Raw genomic sequence first — 22,500 nt, 5'->3', positions numbered from 1 at the left:
GGATAAATGCCCTTAGGTGATGCCTAGGGTCACCGCTAAGCCGACATTGGTCTGTCAATTGTCTTAATCCGCTACATCGTTTCTTACTTTTACCGATGTTTATGATAGCTATAAACTCACTCTGCAAACTAGACGTTACAATCACTAGAACAGATAAAGAGGGTAAAACTGTGTTAATGGACAAGAGTTTCTACCAAGAAAAGATCAGTAAACTTTTAAATGATAGAACTACCTATGAGAAATTAACAAAAAACCCCAGCCATAATGTCCCAACAGACTTCTTCAGAAGTAAGAAAAATATAGAAATTTAGGAAAAATTTAAAGTAATCAATCCCAAATTACTATTTCTATGACCTCCCCAAAACTCACAAAGATATCCCCTTCCGTCCCATAATCTCTTGTGCTGAAGCTTTTCTCTACAGAATTTCAAAATGGTTAGCCATTTTACTTCCCCGTTTTTAGGAACCTTTTCCCCTAGTCACATAGAAAATACAGAAGACTTTTGCAACATATTTAGGTTGGCAAATATTCCCGTACATAACATAAAACTTCTCAGCCTAGACGTAGACTCCCTTTTCACAAAAGTACCCATAGAAGATGTATTAACGTTCCTCAAAAATAAACTCGAGCCATTTACTGACCACTTCCTCATAGAAATGAATAAAATGATGTAACTTGTAGGGCTCTGCGTCACTAACAACGTCTTTTCATTGGTGATGATTTTTACCATAAAAAGTTTGGTTGCAGTATGGGGAGTCCGCTCAGTCCTGTGCTAGCAAACTTATATATGGAGTATTTCGAAACAGTAATCATAAACTCTATCAAACCTGTAGATATGATTTGGCTTCATTATGTAAAGGACATCTTAACATACTGGAAAACTGAGTGGGGCGATTTTGATGTCTTTCCACAAAAATTAAACTCCTTGGTCCCGAGCATAAAATTTAAAGTAGAGAAGGAAAACAATAACCAAATCACCTTTTTAGATGTCTTAATCATCAGAACTAATGACAACTACAAATTTACAGCCTTCAGGAAAGCGACATTTTCACTTTAATACATACATTTTTACGGCTATCATGACATTTCAGTTAAACTCGGCATAGCAAGTAACCTATTTCTTAGAGACCTGAGAATTTGCTTCGAAGATTTTCTTAACAAAGAACTTGAAACAATCAGAAATCAGCTTATCTTGTTAAAATACCCCAAGCACATAATAGAAAAAGCCAAAAAAACCCACAGAAAAGAAAGAAAATGAAAAATTCGCAAACAAAATCAAAAGCCCTCATGTGGATAATTTATGACATATCACACAAACAATAGCCCACCCTAACCCTTACATCTTTACTTATCACAATAAATTGGGGAAATACTTAATGAACGTTCAGCAGAAACAAGTCTCTAAAGAAGTATGAGTCTATGAAATTCCCTGTGGGGATTGTGATGAGTCATACTATGGATTCACAGGGAAATCTCTCTTGAAAAGATTAATTCAACATAAGCGCTCACTTAGAGATGGACAACATAGGCAATTTTCCGTCATATAAATAACACACGGATTGGCACTCATCCCGAATTTTATACAAAAGCAGCTGACAATAAAAATGACAGATGGTAGAATCTTCACTGATAAAACAACGAGATAATAGGATCAACTTTCTAATGGGGCCTGGGACTCTGATCATATAGACAATATCTATATAAGAAATTAAGTATACATAATAATACAAAGTTTCATTCTTCCAAAATAGAGGATGAATAAATATGAAGTAACAAGGCTGTAAGCAAACATGTTTAATAATTCTCCCTTTTTGCGTTTTCCTCAGCCAGGGTAATGATGTTTGAGGCTGGGAAGGACTTCTCAAGAACATGACTGCCTCCTCCGAGACGGACTGCCGCTCCCCTCCCTTCTCCTTCCTTCCCCCAAAAACTCCTCCAACTTCCATGATTTCTTCCAAGGATCCCTTCCCTACTAACGGAGAATGCTCCCAGCCAGAGGTTCTCCACAAAATGATAGAGAGAGAGAGAAGGAACGTCATGAATATTTATATGATCACTTTTTCACCAATCAAGTCTTGATATCGAGACAGTTTCTTATTCGTGTTTTAAAGTAGTTTCTAAAAGAAGTTCAAGCATTATTTTGAATCATTAAAGAGGATCTCTCTATGTTTCTGAATTTGGGGATGATAGTGAAGATCTGCGATAACTGACTATTCGATATAAAGGACTATGTGCGCCTTCGCCAAAACGAATATTAAAAAAAATAAATAAAAATAAAAAAGAAGCTTAACCTTTGTCAGAAATAATGAGTATTCTCTCTTCTGATTAAAAGGGCTCTTGTCATTTGCAAACTCACTTTCCTCTCAATTGAAGTCACTGAATTATTACTCCATCTTTAATTTTCGACGAATACAGTATTTTTTAAGAATAACGCTTCACTGACTGCATGGGAGGCGCGAGCTAAGGAATATAGTTGATATGAACTTAACTCATCACACAGTTTTTATGGTTTCTTCTCTCTCTCGCCTTAAAAAGATTTAAATAAGTAGAGGTAATATCTTCATACAAACAACACGATATATATATTCACTGGCTGCTTCTTTATAAAGGATATGCATGCCACATTTCTTGTTTTTATTCATCTTACTTTTTGAAGCATCTATAAGATCGTTTAAAAACTGAAAATAATTGAGCGTCGATTACCTCGCTGCATATATAACGTCTATTTATATATTGTTATATATAATTATATAATATAATATAGTATTATATAAGATATATCTTATATGTGTATAATATTATATATTATAGATATATCTATAATATATCTAATATTATATGTATGTATAATATATAGGGATGTAGTATAATATCTTATAATAAATATATATAATTATATATATATAATTAATTATATATATTATATATTATATATATATATATATATATATGTTTAGGTTTACTGTTAGTTGCCAACACCCAATAGCATGACTTCCTTAATCCGTCATACCCTTTCTGTAATTTCTCATTTGGCTCCCGAAACGCAGGCAAAGCTCTCCCATGTTCTGCCAATTCTGCCTTCAGCTTTTCGACCTCCGCTAGCCTCGCTATCGACATCCCAGGTGTCGCTGATATTTTCTGATTACTAGAAGGCTTCATCTCCAGCACCCGCGTTGTCGTTTCTGTAATCTTATCCTGCACCCTATCTACTGTTGTTCTAATTCTTTTTATCATGTTAAGTCTTGGAATAAAGTCTGTATTTTTGATAGTTCAGGAGTTTTGTTTATCCTTAGTTATTTGGTGTTATAAACTAATAATAGATGAGAAGCCAGTTGATAGCTATTCAAAAGGCAGGTGTCAATTTTGCTTTATTCGTTGAGGAAGGAAAGGACAAGAGGATAAAACACACACACACACACACACTATATATATATTATATATATATATATATATATATATATATATATATATATCCATATATATATATATATATATATATATATATATATATATATATATACTATATATATATACTATATATAGATAATAGAGAGAGAGAGAGAGAGAGAGAGAGAGAGAGAGAGAGAGAAATAGGAGGCATCTTATGTTTCCACGTAAATACTCATGCTAAATATGGTTTCTGCTTAAAGAAAAAACAAGGAAGGCAAGTCATTTCTATGTTTTCCATTGGTCTGTCAAAAGAGGTATGAAAAAATTGTGTCGATGACTTCCAAAACATCATAGCCTGCACTCAACTTTAAAAAAAAAAAATAATAAAATAAAAGGCCCCGCTTTGACCCAAACTGTCCCAATAACCTCCACCTCCCAAGCTCTCGAAAGCTGTCTCGACAATGGAAGACATCCAGGGAGCCTTTCCATCGTAACTTGCCCGAAAGCATTTCCGAGTGTCCTCTCTCTCTTCCTCGGAAAACTTTGCAATTCTCACGCCCTTTCCTTCCGTTGTCTCCATTCGAGCAAATCATCTCACTCAAAGCCCATCATTTTCTGCGGCATGGAAGGTCTTGCTTTTGAATTTTGTTCTACAGTGAGCCTACAAATGCATTTCTTTCATTACTATTTACCTTTTACTATTTAAGTTCTTATGCATTTGTTTATACATGTATTGATACTTGTAGGTTATTGCAAATATTGACTTTTTTGATCGTTCTATTATTAATTACATTATTGTTATTAAAACGTTATTACTATAATAGTTATTTAATACATAAACTATATTCCTAGTCTTTCTGCGTTCTTCTATGCGGTGTTGTAATAATAATAATAATGGTCCATTCCTTCTTTTCGTTTGCCTGTGTAGTTCCAGTCTCTGGTTGCTGGTTACTGCCGTTGTGGTGGTCAGGTGCGGGCTGACGACCCCCAAGTACCTGACCGTCCTCCACGTCAATGGGCTGATTAACCTGCTGATTACTAAACTATGAAAACCACCCAGCCGATTAGGATGACTGTGATAGGCAAATAATAATAATAATAATAATAATAATAATAATAATAATAATAATAATAATAATAATAAACTAATAATAGGGTGATACATGCAAACAGACCAGGACGTGACGTTGATTGACAAAGTCAAGAAGAAAGTATCACTCATTGATGTCGCAATACCATGGGACACCAGAGTTGAAGAGAAAGAGAGGGAAAAAATGGATAAGTATCAAGATCTGAAAATAGAAATAAGAAGGATATGGGATATGCCAGTGGAAATCGTACCCATAATCATAGGAGCACTAGGCACGATCCCAAGATCCCTGAAAAGGAATCTAGAAAAACTAGAGGCTGAAGTAGCTCCAGGACTCATGCAGAAGAGTGTGATCCTAGAACGGCACACATAGTAAGAAAAGTGATGGACCTCCTAAGGAGGCAGGATGCAACCCGGAACCCCACACTATAAATACCACCCAGTCGAATTGGAGGACTGTGATAGGGCAAAAAAAAAAAAAAAAAGAAAAAAATATTTATTATTATTTGAGTAAAAAGCCACAGTAAGCATATGACACTGTATTTCTTAAATTACAAAAATGGCTAAAAAAACAGGGCGCTTCCGGCTGTTTGCACACCGGTCACCTTTAGCCAAGAGAAAGCTCTCTGGTTTTAACTTTTTTTGTAATTTGAAAAATAGTCTCATGTATATTATTATGGCTTTTTACTCATTATTTCCGGTCACGCTATAGTGATGTACAACAGAGAATTATTATTATTATTATTATTATTATTATTATTATTATTATTATTATTATTATTATTATTATTATTATTATTATTATTATTATTATTAATCCAATACGCAGGACAACAAATGTGAATGTTCCTTGATCTGACATATTGTTCCCAATTAACTTCATACTAGAGTGTATAAGCCGTCCATAAGAGGGAAACAATTTTGTTGTTTGATTTGTTAACTATTTGTTCACACATAACAAGTGAGGAAAGATATCTCTCTCTCTCTCTCTCTGGCGAGGGCTTAACTACTGCCACTCTCATTACTTTGCAATAATAGATCTTCAGTGGAAGTCATTATGATATAAATAACCTTTCTGCACAGGGATCATAGGTTATTTCCTCACAACCGAATGGAGTTGCAGTGACATGTATGCTAGGCCGGCTCTAGTCTGCACTCTCTCTCTCTCTGTCGACTTCCAGCTGACGCTGCTGTTGTACGCATCCATAGCTGGGTTGACTGGTGAGGCCGATCCATAAACGGCACTGAGAGAGAGAGAGAGAGAGAGATGAGAGAGAGAGAGAGAGAGAGAGAGAATAACTAAACATATATATCTATATATATATATATATATACTATATGCACATATACGCACAATATATGTATATACATATATAGAAAGTAAACAAAATTCCGTTTCCCTTTATAACTGACTCAACAGAACATGAGTCAGTAGGGCATCGTCACTTTTATCTTTATGTTTGTATGATAAATTCATCGTAACAAATATATCTTTCTTTTACTTAACGTTTAAAGAAGAAAAAAAAAAACAAAAAAAAAATAAAAGACGAACAAGAAGCAGAAAAGGAGGGTTTCACTTCAGAACCCGAATGACCGAATCCCGATCAAGGGATGATATGATGGGTTTCTGGTGCCATAAAACTCTTAAACGACCGTGACTCATGACTTGATAAAACGAAGCTATTTGATAGGCAAAGAGAGAGAGAGAGAGCGAGAGAGAGAGTCTGGTTTGGGTGGGGGGAAGGGCCGGAGTGGGGGTCCCTGGTGGAAGGGACGGGGAGAATTTGGTAAGCCAGACACTTCTACAGCCTTCTTTGGGAAAATATCAAAATTGTTTCGAAACCTCAATTTCATTCTTTCCGGAAGTGTTTCTCTTACACGAAATAAAACCGTCCATTTCCACCCTCCCTTCGCTGTCGAAAGTCTCAGAGAGAGAGAACTCATGACTTTTTTTACACTCGGCACATCCAGCGACTTTATCAAATCCATCTGTTACAGGGTGGAAAAGCTAAAATGGTAACATATCAATGTACAATAATCCACGGAGTGTTCAGCAGCAGACACACACACACACATAACCCTTTATATATATATATATATATATATATATATATATATATATATATATATATATATATGCTGTTGTTCTCGTAATGCATATCCTCCTCTCTTTAACTGTATGAAGTATTGTAAAATTGTTTGCAATATTTTCAGGTTCCTTATTAAGCTTAGGAGATAGTGTGTTCTAATAATGCATGTTCAGATTTTGCATAACATAATTTAAAAGTTAAGATAAAGTAGAAGAGAGAGAGAGATTAACATTGTCCGTTCAAAGGAAAAAAATGTTGTCATCACCCGAGATAAGGAGAACTCGAAGTCTGTTTTGTTTTAGAATCCTGTCAATCTTACTCGCTCGAGTCTGTTTCGGACATGTACGTCTTTGTTGAGAAACCATGTGGAGATTTCACCATTTTTCTGTATAGTGACGTCATATTAGAAGCTTCTAGAAGGATTCTGCCTAAACGTGTCACATACGTCTGATACATTTCATTCATATAAGTAGTTAGAAATGTTTTCATGTTGAAAACTATCTAATATTACTTGTAAATTAACTCTCATACCTCTCGATTTGTCAAAAGGGAAATTTGTTAACTCGTAAATACTTTTATTTTGAAGTGGAAAGGTTTGTGACGTCATCCAAGGAAATGAAGAAACTTAGTTTAATTCGAGAAGATTCTATAATCATATCTTTTTCGTTAAAAGACTTTTATTGTCTTAAATCGTGTAATAATAAATGTTAGTTATGATTGCAATCTCACTTTCTTTCTACTTGTTGTTTTGAAACAGAATTTTTATGATACAAGCTGAACTTCGGGTCCAAAACTATTTGAGCCCGTCAGGCCTTCATGTATCGCCCATACAAGATAAAAGATGTCATTCTGAACTTTAAACCCTTGGCATAAAGAGATCCTCTTCCCCTCTCTCTCTCTCCCACGCCATTTTTGATTTCACATTAACATAAAGATTTTATACTTAGTGATTGGTCATTCTTAAATTTTAGATTTCGTATTTCTTAGAGTTATTTAGTATAACTTAGTGCTTATTTTGGAATCTGAACAAACATTGTACAAGTGTGTAAAGGCGCCTTTTTTTTTTCTTTTTTTTAAGATATTGTGAATTGTTTATGGTGAAATTTTGCAGCTAGCTCCAGCAGAAAAATAACTGGTAACAAGGTAATGTGTTATTACAATTATAAAGTTGCAACTTTAATAAACTTTAAAGGTTTGGTGAAACTAAAACCGATTTACAGTGGTTTGGTGAAACAATTTCAATCTTTACACATTGCAAATTTTTATGTTTTGTGTTTGTTTCTTTTGAAGTGATTTTTTGTACATTTATTCATTTTTCTTATTGAAGTGATTTTTTGTGCATTTATCCATTTTTCTTATTGAAGTGAGTGTGTTTTTTTTAATTCTGTGTGATCAATGCTTTCCTTTTGCAATTTTGGTATTTTCCACATTTTTCTGTTTTCATTAACATTCGCAATTTGATTAACTTAATTGTTTCCATTAATTAATCGTTGCATATTTAATTCAATTTAACGCTTGTGAATTAATTTGCATTTACTTAGAATTCGTTTCAAGTTTTAGTGTTGTTTAGCACTTGTAAATTAATTTCCAAATTTTAGTTATTACCTAACACTTAAATTTTGATTGAATTAATTAATTTTCTTGATGTTTGTGATAAATTAATTTTGATTTAATTTTACTTAATAATTAATTCAAGAATTAATTAAACTTTGTGTTGTTTTCAAGTAACAGTAAATTTCCCTTAGATTGTGAATTTCACTTATAAATTTAGTTTGATAATAAATTTTTGTATTTAAAATTTTTATAAGTGTTTTCTTTTTCACCAGTATATTTAATTTTGTTTAGGTAGAAACATAGAGTGGTAATTGAGCTCTTTTTCTTCAATTTAATTGAAGTGAGTTAGAACCAGGGAAGTACTTAGACTTTTAAAATCAGGGAAATACTTAGACTTTTAAGGTTGTTGATGGAGTGATGCCCTTTAATTAATTTAATTACATATAAGATTACCTTACACCTGCTTTAATGAACTTAAGTCTGATTTTCTGCAATACTGGCAGTTGTTTAAGGGATCACTGTTGCCTTTAGAGCATTCAGTCGTATTTTACCTGTGATAAAGGTTCAGGTGTCTGGCTGTGGTGAGGTAATATTTAATGATTGGTAAGTGTAGATACCAGATACTTGGTACTTCGTCACAATATATATATATATATATATATATATATATATATATATATATATATATATATATATATCATCAATTCAAGCTACAAATGTCCTTTAATACCTAAATTCACTTTACCTCCCAAATGATATATTTTCAATATATGTACCGAAGGGGAATTTTTCAATTGATAATAATTTCGTCCCCCCATGGGATCGAACCACCGTCCAAGTGGACGGGGACGAAATCAGGACAGTCAGTGACGCTATCCAATCAGCTGATTGGATAGCGTCACTGACTGTCCTGATTTCGTCCCCGTCCACTTGGACGGTGGTTCGATCCCATGGGGGGACGAAATTATTATCAATTAAAAAATTCCCCTTCGGTACATATATGAAAATATATCATTTGGGAGGTAAAGTGAATTTAGATATTAAAGGACATTTGTAGCTTGAATTGATATATAAATGGATCACGGTTCGATGTGATAATTATTCATGTATATATATATTATATATTATATATATATAATATATATATATATAATATATATGGGAGAATATCTACAGATGATGCTATCCATTCGGTTTACAAAAAGTATTTTTCGAATGAGAAAGAAGGCCATACACCTATTTCAAATAACGATTGATTATGTGGTAGTAATTAGTGCTATTAGAAGCTTCCAAGAACTGAAGATGTTCCACTTTTCACGTCTTCCACGACTTCAGCGGTCTTTTGGATGGCGGCTCTTCTGAATGAACATTTCTCTGCCGATTATTCTTTTTAACATGAAGTACTGACTGACGCTCTAACTGTCTAACAGCTTGAAATTTGGACTACGAACCGAACAGAGTATCATGAATCTGTCAGTTATTCTCTAGACAATTATTTATGACTGAAAGTTGACTAAAGTAAATTATACACACTGTTCTTATGTCTAAGTTAGTTATTGAATTATCCGGTAGCGTAAGAGGCTTTTTTTGCTACCGGGTAATTAGATAACTAATTTAGACAAAATAATGACTCGTTGTATAAGTTTACTGTAAAAAAAAAGTCTTGAAATAAAGAAAAAAGAAAGGAAAAAGAAAAACCCTGAGATAAGATTGCGTTTTCCCTAAGGTACCTTGAACCAACATTCTACCATAATAATGCTGCCTAGAGCGTGGCTGTTTGGTGCGACCAATGTTTCCCCTTTTTAGCCTTTCAAGGTCAAGCCCTTCTTTATTATCATGGTGAAAAGTGGAGGGGTAAAATTTTACGTCAATTTATGATGAGCAGAGTAATAAAAATCTATTTTAATCTAGTTTTCATGCTCATAACTGCCTAATAACCTAGGGAAAGTTCACATTTAATGAAGATTTTTGCCACTTTTATCATTAGGAAATCTTTTCTGGCTATTATTGAGGGACCAAGGACCGTATAAGTAGCTTAAACATGACTTTTTTAGAGAGTTGGATTCTTTCCATTAATTCCATGCACATTTGCATACACATCTTTTGTAATGGAGGCCTTATGAAGAATCTAATCAAAATATGAACGCGTTCTTGTAGGCTTAAAACATATTTTTGCACTCAAACTTTTATGTAATAGAACGAATTTAAATACATAGTACTTACCACTCCATTGCATCTGCTTTCGTAGCTAAAGGGAAGGTGCCCACACCTGTTAAAAATAGGCAATATATTACTTTAAACGTAACGTATTGGAAGAATTACAGCAAGTGATGTGTATACACACACATACACACACACATATATATATATATATATATATATATATAGTATATATATATATATATATAGTATATAGTATATATATACTTCTTTGGAAGACTAATTGGTGCCACTGAGAATCACTTAGTGGTGGGAGCGAGCAAAAGTGCTATATATTAGACCATTCAATATTATTCCAACGGAATCAGTTCTAACACTGCAACAAAAATAACTCATATAAAGAGCTCAGAATTCTTTGGAAGTTTGAATTCCAAGTCAATGGCCTCTGTGAGATTGTTCCATATGGACAGGGTTCATCTTGTGAATAATAATAATAATAATAATAATAATAATAATAATAATAATAACAGATCTTAGTTGCAGCTACGCGACCATCAACGCGGTGGAAGTGACTTGAAGTCTGGACCAAGCAGCCAATGAAAAACCCGACTTGCCGCCATCAACCAATAGGAGATCGGCAAAGGGCAGACAGATCCCCTGCTGATGACCCCGGATATAAAGAGGAAGGACACCACACCGTGGTTTGCGTCTCCCCTCCCCACCTCCCTGCAGGGAGGAAGAGAGGGAAGACGATCCATAATTGGAACCGACACTTTTTGAGAGTCCTTGCCACACCTCTTAATATAAAAACAGATCAACACTGAGTCAAACCAAACCAAAACGTAAGAAACTACAAGCATCACACTAATAACTAAAGAACAAATGGGTCTTTACCTCTCTAACTAATACCTACTTTCACCCCCCTAATTCCTCCTTCCAAATTTTAGGGGACCCCACAGGGGTTTAAATCGACCCCCACCCTATCCTATCCCCCCCTTACAGTTTACAGTTACAACAGAAGCAGTCCACCCTCAACTCCCTAGCGTAGAGGATGTCTGACAGATCCAGACGAAAGTTTGCTAAAAGAAAGAAGAAGATGAGAAGAGAAATCGTTATTGCCTTTGATAACTATGGTATCATAGTTTACCTGTAAGAAGATTGTAATAGAAATATATACAATGATAATAATAATAATAATAAAATAATAATAATAATAATAATAATAATAATAATAATAAGCTTTCTATACCTGTTGATATTTAGCTCCTTTTATTATGGTGATAATACCACTTCTACGTTCTGACTCACACAGTTATATTTCCATATTGCTTTTGTATGGAATGTTGTTGATTGGCAATCATTCAGCAATATATATATGTATATATATATATATATATATATATATATATTATATATATATATATATTGTTACAGATATGAGAGACATTGTGTTGCTTAATGTAAAGTGAATTTATACCCTTAAGTTTAATAGACTATAACAATAAAAAGAATATCAATAGGTAAATGAAAATATGATAACACAGAATTTAAATATTATTATATAAACCAATTACAGCAAATTACATGCAAATTACATGCAAACAACCAATGTACTTAAGACAAGAAAACAAATAAAATTGACAACCACAAATTAGAAAAATAAATTATAATATAAAGTGGAAAAACTTAGAACAAAATACAATTTGTTATTCAACCCTTACAACACAAAACTTATACTTAGACTATTGACATATCAAAGTAGGTAGACTGGCTCCCTGCCGGACACCAGGTCCTTGTTAGCTGAGTGGAGATTGACGATAGAAGTAGTCGAAACAGTAGTCGAAGAAATATAGGTTGGGTGGAGATAGAGTAAAAGCAAGTAGTAAGACAGGAACTTCTACTTTCTAAGGACAACAGAAAATTGTATACAGAAGGGAAACAATCAGGCAAAATATAAACATGAAACTTAAGTGTTCAATAAAATGTGGAAGGTGTAACAAAATATACACACACACACACACGCACACACACACACACACACACACACACACACACATATATATATATATATTATATATATATATATATATATATATATATATATATATATATATATATGTTGTGTGTGCGTAAGTTACGAAGAGTGATAAATGTTATATTACTTTACACGTACGTTGTTGGTGAAATCCGTAGCTATATATTTATTACTGGAACGAACCAATGAAAAGAACGAATTATGTTTCTGGAATTTGATATATTAATAGAATATTTGAAGATTGAGTAAATGACCGATTTATGGATACCAAAACTTTGTATGGTGAAAGATTTAATTTCTTACACAATGCAATGGCTTCATGAAGATGTGATTGACTCAAGTAGGCTAACTTCTCATAAAATGGACTCTTATGTTAGATTCATGAACGGAAGCCAAATATTGAATAAGTATTGTGCGTGGAACAATCATTATATGGTGAGTAATCAAACTTTTCTCTTTCTGTTAGTTAAATGATTGAGACATCCCTGTTAGTTGCATATGGTAGAAAAAGAAGTACGGAAAAATGTAATCGTAAATAATATTAGATTTGTCATTATCTGAAATGTAGAAATGATCTAGAGAATTACACCGTGGAGCTTACAATGCACACCCTTCTCTTGAAGTTATTTCCACATGTAAACAGGTAAAAATGTGCCGAAGTTTCTTCGGCGCAATGGAATTATGAAACTCATCCGCAACCGGCCAGTGCTCAGTTGTTCCTAAGATACAATCAGTTGAACATGCGTCGGCGGCTGACACCTCTAGCGGTGCCAGACGATTGAAGGTATTTCCCCTTTTTATTCAGTAGAAGTGAAAGTGATCCTGGACGCAACTAAGAACTGCTCTGAAACCTCCAGCTCCCATTAGTTTTATCCTTCATCTTCTGGAGAGACCGAAGAAAGAGGGGGAACCCAATTTTGAAATCTACCAAGACTTCAGCAGGATTTTTTTCTTTTCCCCTCTGTTTAATAATATAGTAATCATAATTTGTTGTTGGAAATCTGTTGATCCGGAACTCAAATTCATGTACAGTTATAAAAACTCTATGGCAAACATTTTCGTTCGTATATCGCTTTCCTCTCCTATTTCAAATTTGCTTGCTCAGTCTTTTAAATAGACCAAAAAGAGTACCTTCATAAGGCGTGGAGTTTTCAAAATATAAACAAATCAAAACGTTAGATGATATAATAACACAATGAAATGATAGAGTGAACTTGAATAGTATAAGGCAACAAGTTCTTTGTTGAGCCTACAAATAATAGTGAACAAACAGTGAGGCAGTGAACAGGACGGAATAGTTTTTACTATAACAGAATTAGTTTTTTTTCCTCTTCTTTTTCTTCTTCTTCTTCGTTGGAAGGAACACACGGAAGTCTTCACCAGACAATAAAAATGACAGCTGCAAGCCTGCTGTGTTTTTCATGTACATTAATAATGACTTTGATATTCAACAGAGAGAGAGAGAGAGAGAGAGAGAGAGAGAGAGAGAGAGAGAGAGAGAGAGAGAGGTGAGAGAGAGAGAGAGAGAGAGAGAGAGTTACAAGGATTAGGATGTCTCAAAGAATTATTAGTCCATCCGAGAAGACATCGTGAGGCTCACTTATCACTAGGAGCAGGTTTTACTGTTCAGTCACAATGTCCTAATGATTTCGTCTAGCTTTCTTTTAAACTCTTCCACACTGTTGCTGTTAACAACTTCTGGTGGCAGTTTATTCCATGTGTCACATATCTTGTATGTAAAGAAGTTCCCACAATGGGATGTGTTGTATCTCTTCAATTCTAGTTTCCATCCCTTATTTCTTATCTGGTTTCCGTTTAACGTAAATAGGTCACTGTCTACTTTTGTTTTGCCTTTCAGTATTTTGAATGTTTCTATTAGCTGTCCTGCAATTGTCGTGTTTCTAAGCCATAAATGTTCAGGCTCTCTACTCGTCTTTGGTACCCTATTTGACTGATGGACTGAATTAACTTTGTGGCTCTTGCTTGTACCCCTTCTAATCTATCTATGTCCTTTCTTGGAGTTGGTGACCAAAACTGTACTCCGTATTCAAAATGAGGTCTAACTATTGATGTGTAGAGCTGCGGCACCATTTCCTTGTTTCTGTATTTGAACTGCCTCTTTATGCATCCCACTAGTTTCTTTGCCTTCTTTTCAGCTTTTAAGCACTGTTTTGTGGATTTTAAGTCCTTGGTAATAATGAATCCAAGGTCCTCTTCATGTTCTACACTATTTATGTCATTCCCAAGCAGCATATAGTTGGCATGAGGATTGTTTTTTCCTATTTTGTAACACTTTACACTTTTCCAAGTTGAAACGCATTTACCATCTTTTTTACTACTATCCTATTACCTTTAGATCGTTTCTTAAACTTTCCACTGTATCTGGGTCTTCCGCATTTACACCTAGTTTGGTACCATCTGCAAATTTGGCTATCGTGCTATTTAAGCCTACATCAGTGTCATTATTGTAAATCAAAAATAAGAGAGGGCCAAGGACAGAACGCTGAGGAACTCTGCTTGTTACATCTGGCCATTCTATTTCTTCACCATTTATTACAACTCTGCTTTCTACAAGTTAGCCAGTCTTCGATCCAGTCTGCTGTTTCTCCTACAATTCCTTAAGCTCTAACTTTTGTCATTAGTTTCTTGTGTGGAAATTTGTCAAAGGCCTTTTGGAAATCCAAGTAGAGTATATCTACTGCTAAACTGCAATCATAAATACCAAGCTTTTTTTGTCTGAAACCGTGTTGGCTCTTTGACAACAAGTTTTTTTCTATCAATGTGATCTATAATTTGATCTGCAATTATGGACTCAAAAATCTTACAAGGGACTGACTTTAGACAGATTGGTCTATGGTTTCCCAGGTCTTCTCTTGGACCTTTTTTGTAAACTGGAGGCACATTACCTAGTTTCCATCCTTTTGGTGCCTTTCTTCGTTCTGCACTTTTTCTGTAGAGTGTAGATAGGTGAGGAACTATCTCCGCTTATAACTTTTTCATTTTTCTTGGATATGAATCCCATCCGCCCAGGAGATTTGAACTTGTTGAGTTTGTCTATTTTGTTTGTATTGTCCTCTTCTGAAGATAATTTTGTTCAACGGTTCTGCCCCTTCATATTTAATAGCAGGTTCCGGTATTGACGTAGTGTCTTCAATTGTGAAAACACTAGCAAAAAACTTATTCGGTAACTCTGGTTTTTCCAATTCTGGGTTCACCAGGTTTCCTGTATTGTCCTCTAGGGAATCTATGCTATCTTTTATTGGTTTCGTACTATTAACATGAGCAAAGAATTCTTTCGGGTTTTCCTTACAAACTGATGCAACTCTCTTGTCCCCGTTTATCTTTGCATTTCTTAGTAAGTGTGGATTCATTGATTTATTTTTAATTTCTTTCCTGAACCACTTAGGCTGAGGGTTGTCATCTGTTACTATTTGCTTTAATGGTATACATCTAGAGCGTTTTTCTGTGTATTCCTCTGATAAGGCTTCCCATTACTTATCTATGCCTGTTTTCTCGTCGTACTCTAGATTTTTAATATACTCCTTTAGCTTTTTTAAGTCTTATCGACGGTGGTCTAATCTCATTAATATCATCTCTTTTTTATGTTGAACATTAATTTGAAATGTAATGATTTTATGGTCGCCTTTCCCTAGATTTGCACCTAGAAAGGTCAGACAATAGGTTATCTTCTGTTGATAGGACGATGTCTAGTATGTTGTTTCCTCTAGTTGCACAGGAGTTCCCAAATCAGGGATCGGTACCCCAAGTGTGGCCGGAATGCTCATTATGTGGGGTCATCAACAGGTCATGGGGTCGGTGGGGTGTACAAAACATCCAAGCAGGGGGTATGAGTTATCATGTTAAATTGAATGTTTTGTATAGTAACAGTTACCAGTACCCTCATTAAGAAAAAAAATGCAAATTAAGTAATAATTAATAATCGTTTTAAGTCATAACGTATGATTACGTGCACCTTATTATTTTTAAAGGTAGACCCTTATATTTTGCATTATTATCTTAAGATTTTGTGCAGTTCCCATTTAAAACCGATGCAGCGTATTGTGGTTCTATCCCTTGAAATGGCAGAATTACAAGCGGACAACGAAGCAAGAGTGGACTTTGATGTGTATAAGGACATGTCAAAGTTTTGGATTAAGTTAACTAATAGACATTCTACTGTAAGAAATCGAGGTTCTTGTACAATCTGGAACCACTTATGTTTGTGAGTCAGCATTCTCATCAATGGTGTTCATTAAAAATGGGTATTGTGGCCATATGAAAAACATCAAGTTTAAAAATAATTTGTAAGATGTGTTACTAACAACATACACCCCCAGATACAGAAAATTGATCAAATATTGACCAGTACTAAAAGTAGACTACTTATAATATCAGACAGCCAGGAGGCAGTACAGTATGACACTTTTAATACAGCTGTTATAACTGAGCAGAATGTTGTGTAGTGTTAAAATAGTGTCACCATATTTCCATTGCCAAATCTAATGAGTAGTATGTTATTAACTTATAAAGTGTTAAAATAGTATAATTTTGTAATGGCCAAATCTTTGAATTTTATTTATGATTAGCTACCTCTTTTTTTTTGTGACCAAAATTTAAATGCTGTAAAATAGGATTTTTAAACAGCATCGCCATTTTGTAATTGCCAAATCTGAAAATTTCATTTACGATCAGCTATGTTTTTTGTAAATAAAATTTGAAGGTTTTCTGTTTCTCTGCTATTTACATATCACCATATGACCAAAATTCTCTGTAATGCTGTAAATGTAGAGATAAACTACTTGGGCTTTAACAAATAAGCACACACACACACACACACACATATATATATATATACATATATATATATATATATATATGCGTGTGTGTGTGTGTGCTTATTTATATATATATATATATATATATATATATATATATATATATATGTATATATACGCGTAAGAGTAAGAGTATATATATATATATATATATATATATATATATATATATATTATATATATATATATATATCTATATAAATACATGTAAATATATACATGTATATATATATATATATATATATTATATATATATATATGTATATATACGCGTGTATATATAAATAAATACATAAGTAAGAGTAGTATATATATATATATAAATATATATATATATATATATATATATATATATATATATATATGTGTGTATATATATATATAATATATATATATATATACATGTATATATATATATATATATATATATATACATGTATACATATATATATATATATATATATATATATATATATATATATATATATATATAGTGTGTGTGTGTGTGTGTGTGTGTGTGTGTGTGTGTGTGTATAACTGAATCACGAAAGTTAGGAACGTGATAAATCAATAGATAAAGGAATATGCCACAAGGGAAAATAAACAATGGAGTATCCGCGAGATCTTTCGACGTCCAAACTTCATTTACTTAGCAGATGAACTGACTTACATGAGGAAATGACAATACACGAAAGGTCGTATAACTGACAGATAGGGATTATAAAGAGATTAGTACCTAGAATCCGACACACCTGGAAGATGAGTAACCTTCCCAAACAAGCAAAAAACATGGGTACAATTAAGTTTAAGACAATCTCCTCAGACACAAGGACAAGACAATTAAAAGATTATTATAGGTGACAGCTATTCACAACTTTGGTAAACAAAAACATATTCACAATACATATTCACAATACATATTGAACATACATATACAACGAAGATATCTCTAAAGCAACTAATTTTCATTTAATTCTGTAATTATATCTTTAAGGTCATTCTTAAAAATGAATGAATATTACATTAGATGTTTGCCCAGTTTTGACAGAATATTTATGCTGGCTTAACCTCACTTCTAAGCCCTTGTTCGACTGTCCAAGATAGAATGAGGGACAATCCATACATGGAAATTTTATATATCATGTTGTTGCTTTCTCTGGGGCCAGAAAAAACAAGGTTGACCTTAAAGGCTTTTAGCAATGATTTAATGGTTTCAAATCCGTTAAAATAAAGCAAACTGAGAATGTTCTTAGAATTTTCTTTCTCCGTGTTACTTACACTATAAAACTTTTTGTGGGCTTTATTATAACATAAATCTTTCCCTATTTTTCTTATGTATTCAATTTCTTGACCCAAATATTGGGGACTGACAATGAGCAATGCTCGTAAAAACATAGAAGAAAAAATTTATATTTTCATGTTAAGATGGTGGCCTGAATAGAAATGAACATAAGTTAAGTTGTTGGTCGGTTTCCTATAAATACTAAATTTACATTGAAATTGTTCTCTATGTATCAAAACATCTAAGAAAGGGAGGCAATTGTCTTTTTCTAATTCTAGATTAAACTTAATCGATGGTACCTGGTTATTTAATTTAGAGAGTAAATCATTTACATCAATACTGACAGGCATAACAGATAAAATATCATCAACATATCTATACCACTTTTAGAATCTGCTTTAATACAACTTACTTCTCATTGTAATTTCAATATTAGTCGTGGCCTATTTCATTTAGACCCTTGTATTTGTAACATGTTTAAGAATGACCTTAAAGATATAATTACAGACTTGAATAAAAATTAGTTGCTTTAGAGATATCTTCGTTGTATATGTATGTTTAATATGTATTGTGAATATGTTTCTGTTTACCAAAGTTCTGAATAGCTGTCACCTATAATAATCTTTTAATTGTCTTGTCCTTGTGTCTGAGGAGATTGTCTGAGGAGATTGTCTTAACTTTTAATTGTACCCATGTTTTTGCTTGTTTGGGAAGGTAACTCATCTTCCAGGTGTCGGATTCTAGGTACTAATCTCTTTATAATCCCTATCTGTCAGTTATACGACCTTTCGTGTATTGTCATTTCCTCATGTAAGTCAGTTCATCTGCTAAGTAAAGGACGTTTGAACATCGAAAGATCTCGCGGATACTCCGTTGTTTATTTTCCCTTGTGGCATATACCTCTCTCTCTCTCTCCTCGGTCTCTCTCTCTCTCTCTCTCTCTCTCTCTCCTATATATATATATATATATATATATATATATATATATATATATATATATATATATATTTATATATATATATGCATATATTGTGTGTGTGAAACCAAGAAAGAACAATCCTCTCAAGAGTTAACGTCGGTACCCATTCTTGAGTCTCGGTTTAAACTTGAAAAGGAGAAAAACTTTGGGTTTCAAACCAACGATACCAGTTCAAATGGAAAATAAAAATAAAAAATACTAAAAGCAGAGCTTTGGGATAGAAAGCACAGTGAAGAGGAGGAAAAAAGAAGAGAAAGGAGTGGAGAAAGTGCAATGACGGAGACGTAAGTTCCGAAGCAATTTTTTACGAAATTTCCGGAACCCTCAGAGGAAAGCGAGGGAAATAATCAGCTCACACTTAAGGGCAAAATGCAATGATTGAAGGGCATCTGACAGAGTACACAAGAAGCTAACTTCAAAGAAAGAAAAGGATTTTTGTGTCAAATGGCTTGCGTGTGTGGATGCATTGCTACACAGAAATCTGTTACTGTAATGATAAATCAACAGATCACAATAACTGGAATACAACAACATAAATTGTGAGGGAGACTGCTATCATAATATAAGATTTAATCATTCATAGAAGAAGAAGAAGAAATAGAAGAACAAGAGGAAAGAGAGAGAGAGAGAGAGAGAGAGAGAGAGAGAGAGAGAGAGAGAGAGAGAGAGATACTGTCAAGTTAGCTTTCAAAGGAGAGGATATGGGTGCGTTGGATTTCAGGTTGAAACGATGATGGAAAAAATACGCGCAGATCTTTATAAAAGGTGCTTTTATAGAACAAAAGACATTTAAAAAAAGAACTCAGACTCATTCGAAATAATATGTCCGTGGCAATTAGTAAGGGAATAAGTGGTGGAGTTTTTCTGGTAAAAACAGATTTCTTAACGACTGTGCCAAGAGTTTAAATCATTTCGAGGTCCCTAACGACTATTTGGCATATTAACCACACTTAGAAGCAAAACTAGATGGATATATAAGATATAAAAGAACACAGTAGTGTCGAAGCCCACTCCAGGCCCGGGACAACGAACGATCGAGCGTCTCACTGACGTAACTCTGACCTTGCTCTGCGGAAGAGGAGGGGGTGGGGTGTTGGGGGGAGGGGGATAGAGGAATGGGCTTTGGTGTTGGTGGAAGAGAAGAAACAGAGAATGCGCAAGTACACGTACACATACAAAATAACACACACGTTAGTTTAAACCGCAAACAAACGGAAGGGTATCATCTGTAACCACCTAAAATAAATCAAAGATGCCATAAGCTGAAAATAAACGATAAGGAGTGAACTTTTGGGTCATCGTCTCCCTTCCACGAACTCGATGGGATCAACATTTTGACTCTTCAGCCTTAACGACGGGCATTCATTTGTCATTTCTTAATCAGCCCAAAAAGGCTGTTGGGTTTCTGGATTTCAGCGAAGAACACTGCAGATAGAAATGCTACATTTTTCTGAGGTGAATTAAGATTTGTTTTGATATTGCTCATGAGTCACACTTGCACATTTGAGAAACGAGATCGTTGTGTTCCCTCGGCGCACTGACCGGGGCAGGCTTCTAAGTTCCCTTTTCATTTGTATGTACCATTTACATTATACATATGGTCTTTACATGAAAAAAAAAGGTTACTCAGAAATAATAGCTATACAAAGGACACCGGCAAGATTGTTGGGATCTTCATGAAAACCCACCAGTTCTGTTCTGAGGAGCCCTATTCCTATCATGGTACTGAAATTTTGTGTGGCTGCAACAGCAAGTCGGTTATTTTCTCTTTTAATTTTGACCAAAGGTCAATTGGTCAATTCCAAGATCCCATAGTTTTTTTTGCATATTTGTCCTTGCTACTTCTCTTGCATTTAAGGCATTGCGTTAAGATTTTGGTATGTTGTTTCAATTGCATTCAAGTATGCTTTCGGCACTGACTAAACAAACTTTGGGAAGTAACAGATCAAATCCTAGGCCACACAGATTTTATTTTCCTGAAAACCTTTGTTTGCCTTGAAGGCGTGTTCAAGCCTAATCTGTTTGACTTAGACACCAGGTCATTTAGAACGTTCAAGGTCTCACAGACTCGTTTATTTTCCTAATAACTTTGCATCTGTTCGTCACACTGTGTTTAGATTTACTATGGTTTTCTGCATCACGATCAACAGATTCTGACGTTGATACAAAGATCAGCTGGTGAAGTTTAAAGTGAGGTCAACAGAGAGCAGAATCTTCTTGCCTCAGCATAACTGTATTGTTCAACCTTATAAAAAACGGGGCTTTACTGACTGGCAGAGAGACAAGGGAACGTGAGAACTGATCATATGATGAAGTGCTTTTGAGTCATTCTTACTGATCAAGAAGCGACAAGATTAATCATCCAAAATATTCTCCGTGGCCCGTTGTGGAAATGACCGGACATCAACTAGATAAGAAAGTAAGTCCACAGCAGATGTTCTCTTTTGGAAGCTATTCTAGTGTTGCAAAAAGTACACTTGGATTCAAGGTGATTCTTAAAATGCGAGACGAGCCAGGTTTTGATTCCTTTAGTGATGGAAGAATATAAACTAATATTACATTTGTAAAAGGAACGGATAAAGGAGGGTTCAACACCAAGTGTAAAAGAAAGCAAAGGACATGAATCTTACTTCCAACATTCTCTAGGAATTGTGAAGGAACACAGTCAGAGCCAGATGCCTCGTTGATCTCTAACCTCTAGGTTCTAAGAGAGTATAACAACAAGACCCACATGCAACCTAAATCTAAATATTTTATAAAAATAACTGATGCGGGCCGTGGACTCCAATTTCAAGCTGTTTCAAGGACTACTGATTTCACTTTTTGTCCTTTTAGTGTGTATAACAGAGAGAGAGAGAGAGAGAGAGAGAGAGAGAGAGAGAGAGAGAGAGAGAGAGAGAGATCAATGTGCCTCTTAAAAAGTAGAATATACTACAGATGCTAAGATAAAAACGCACGCATCAATTTAATCCTTATCTTTTACAGAGTGGAATTTAGTTTAACACAGCTCAATAATGGCAGCATCATATATTATTTGCTACTAACATATATTCCGATGGGCCCTTAAACGGTGTAGGGGTATTTT

At 34.2% G+C, this 22,500-nt stretch overlaps 1 long non-coding RNA gene across 7 annotated transcripts in view; it reads right to left on the bottom strand.

Annotated features, from left to right (window-relative positions):
* Window positions 1-22,500, bottom strand: part of LOC135200258 (uncharacterized) — a 263,018-nt gene that overhangs the window by 66,511 nt on the left and 174,007 nt on the right. For all 7 annotated transcript variants that reach the window (XR_010311238.1, XR_010311237.1, XR_010311235.1 and 4 more), the window contains exon 5: window positions 10,348-10,393. This is a non-coding gene — a long non-coding RNA (uncharacterized LOC135200258). The remainder of the gene's footprint in view (window positions 1-10,347; window positions 10,394-22,500) is intronic.

Source organism: Macrobrachium nipponense, chromosome 23, assembly GCF_015104395.2.
Source record: "Macrobrachium nipponense isolate FS-2020 chromosome 23, ASM1510439v2, whole genome shotgun sequence".
NCBI lineage: Eukaryota > Metazoa > Arthropoda > Malacostraca > Decapoda > Palaemonidae > Macrobrachium > Macrobrachium nipponense.
This window is presented reverse-complemented; position numbering and strand designations above follow the sequence as displayed.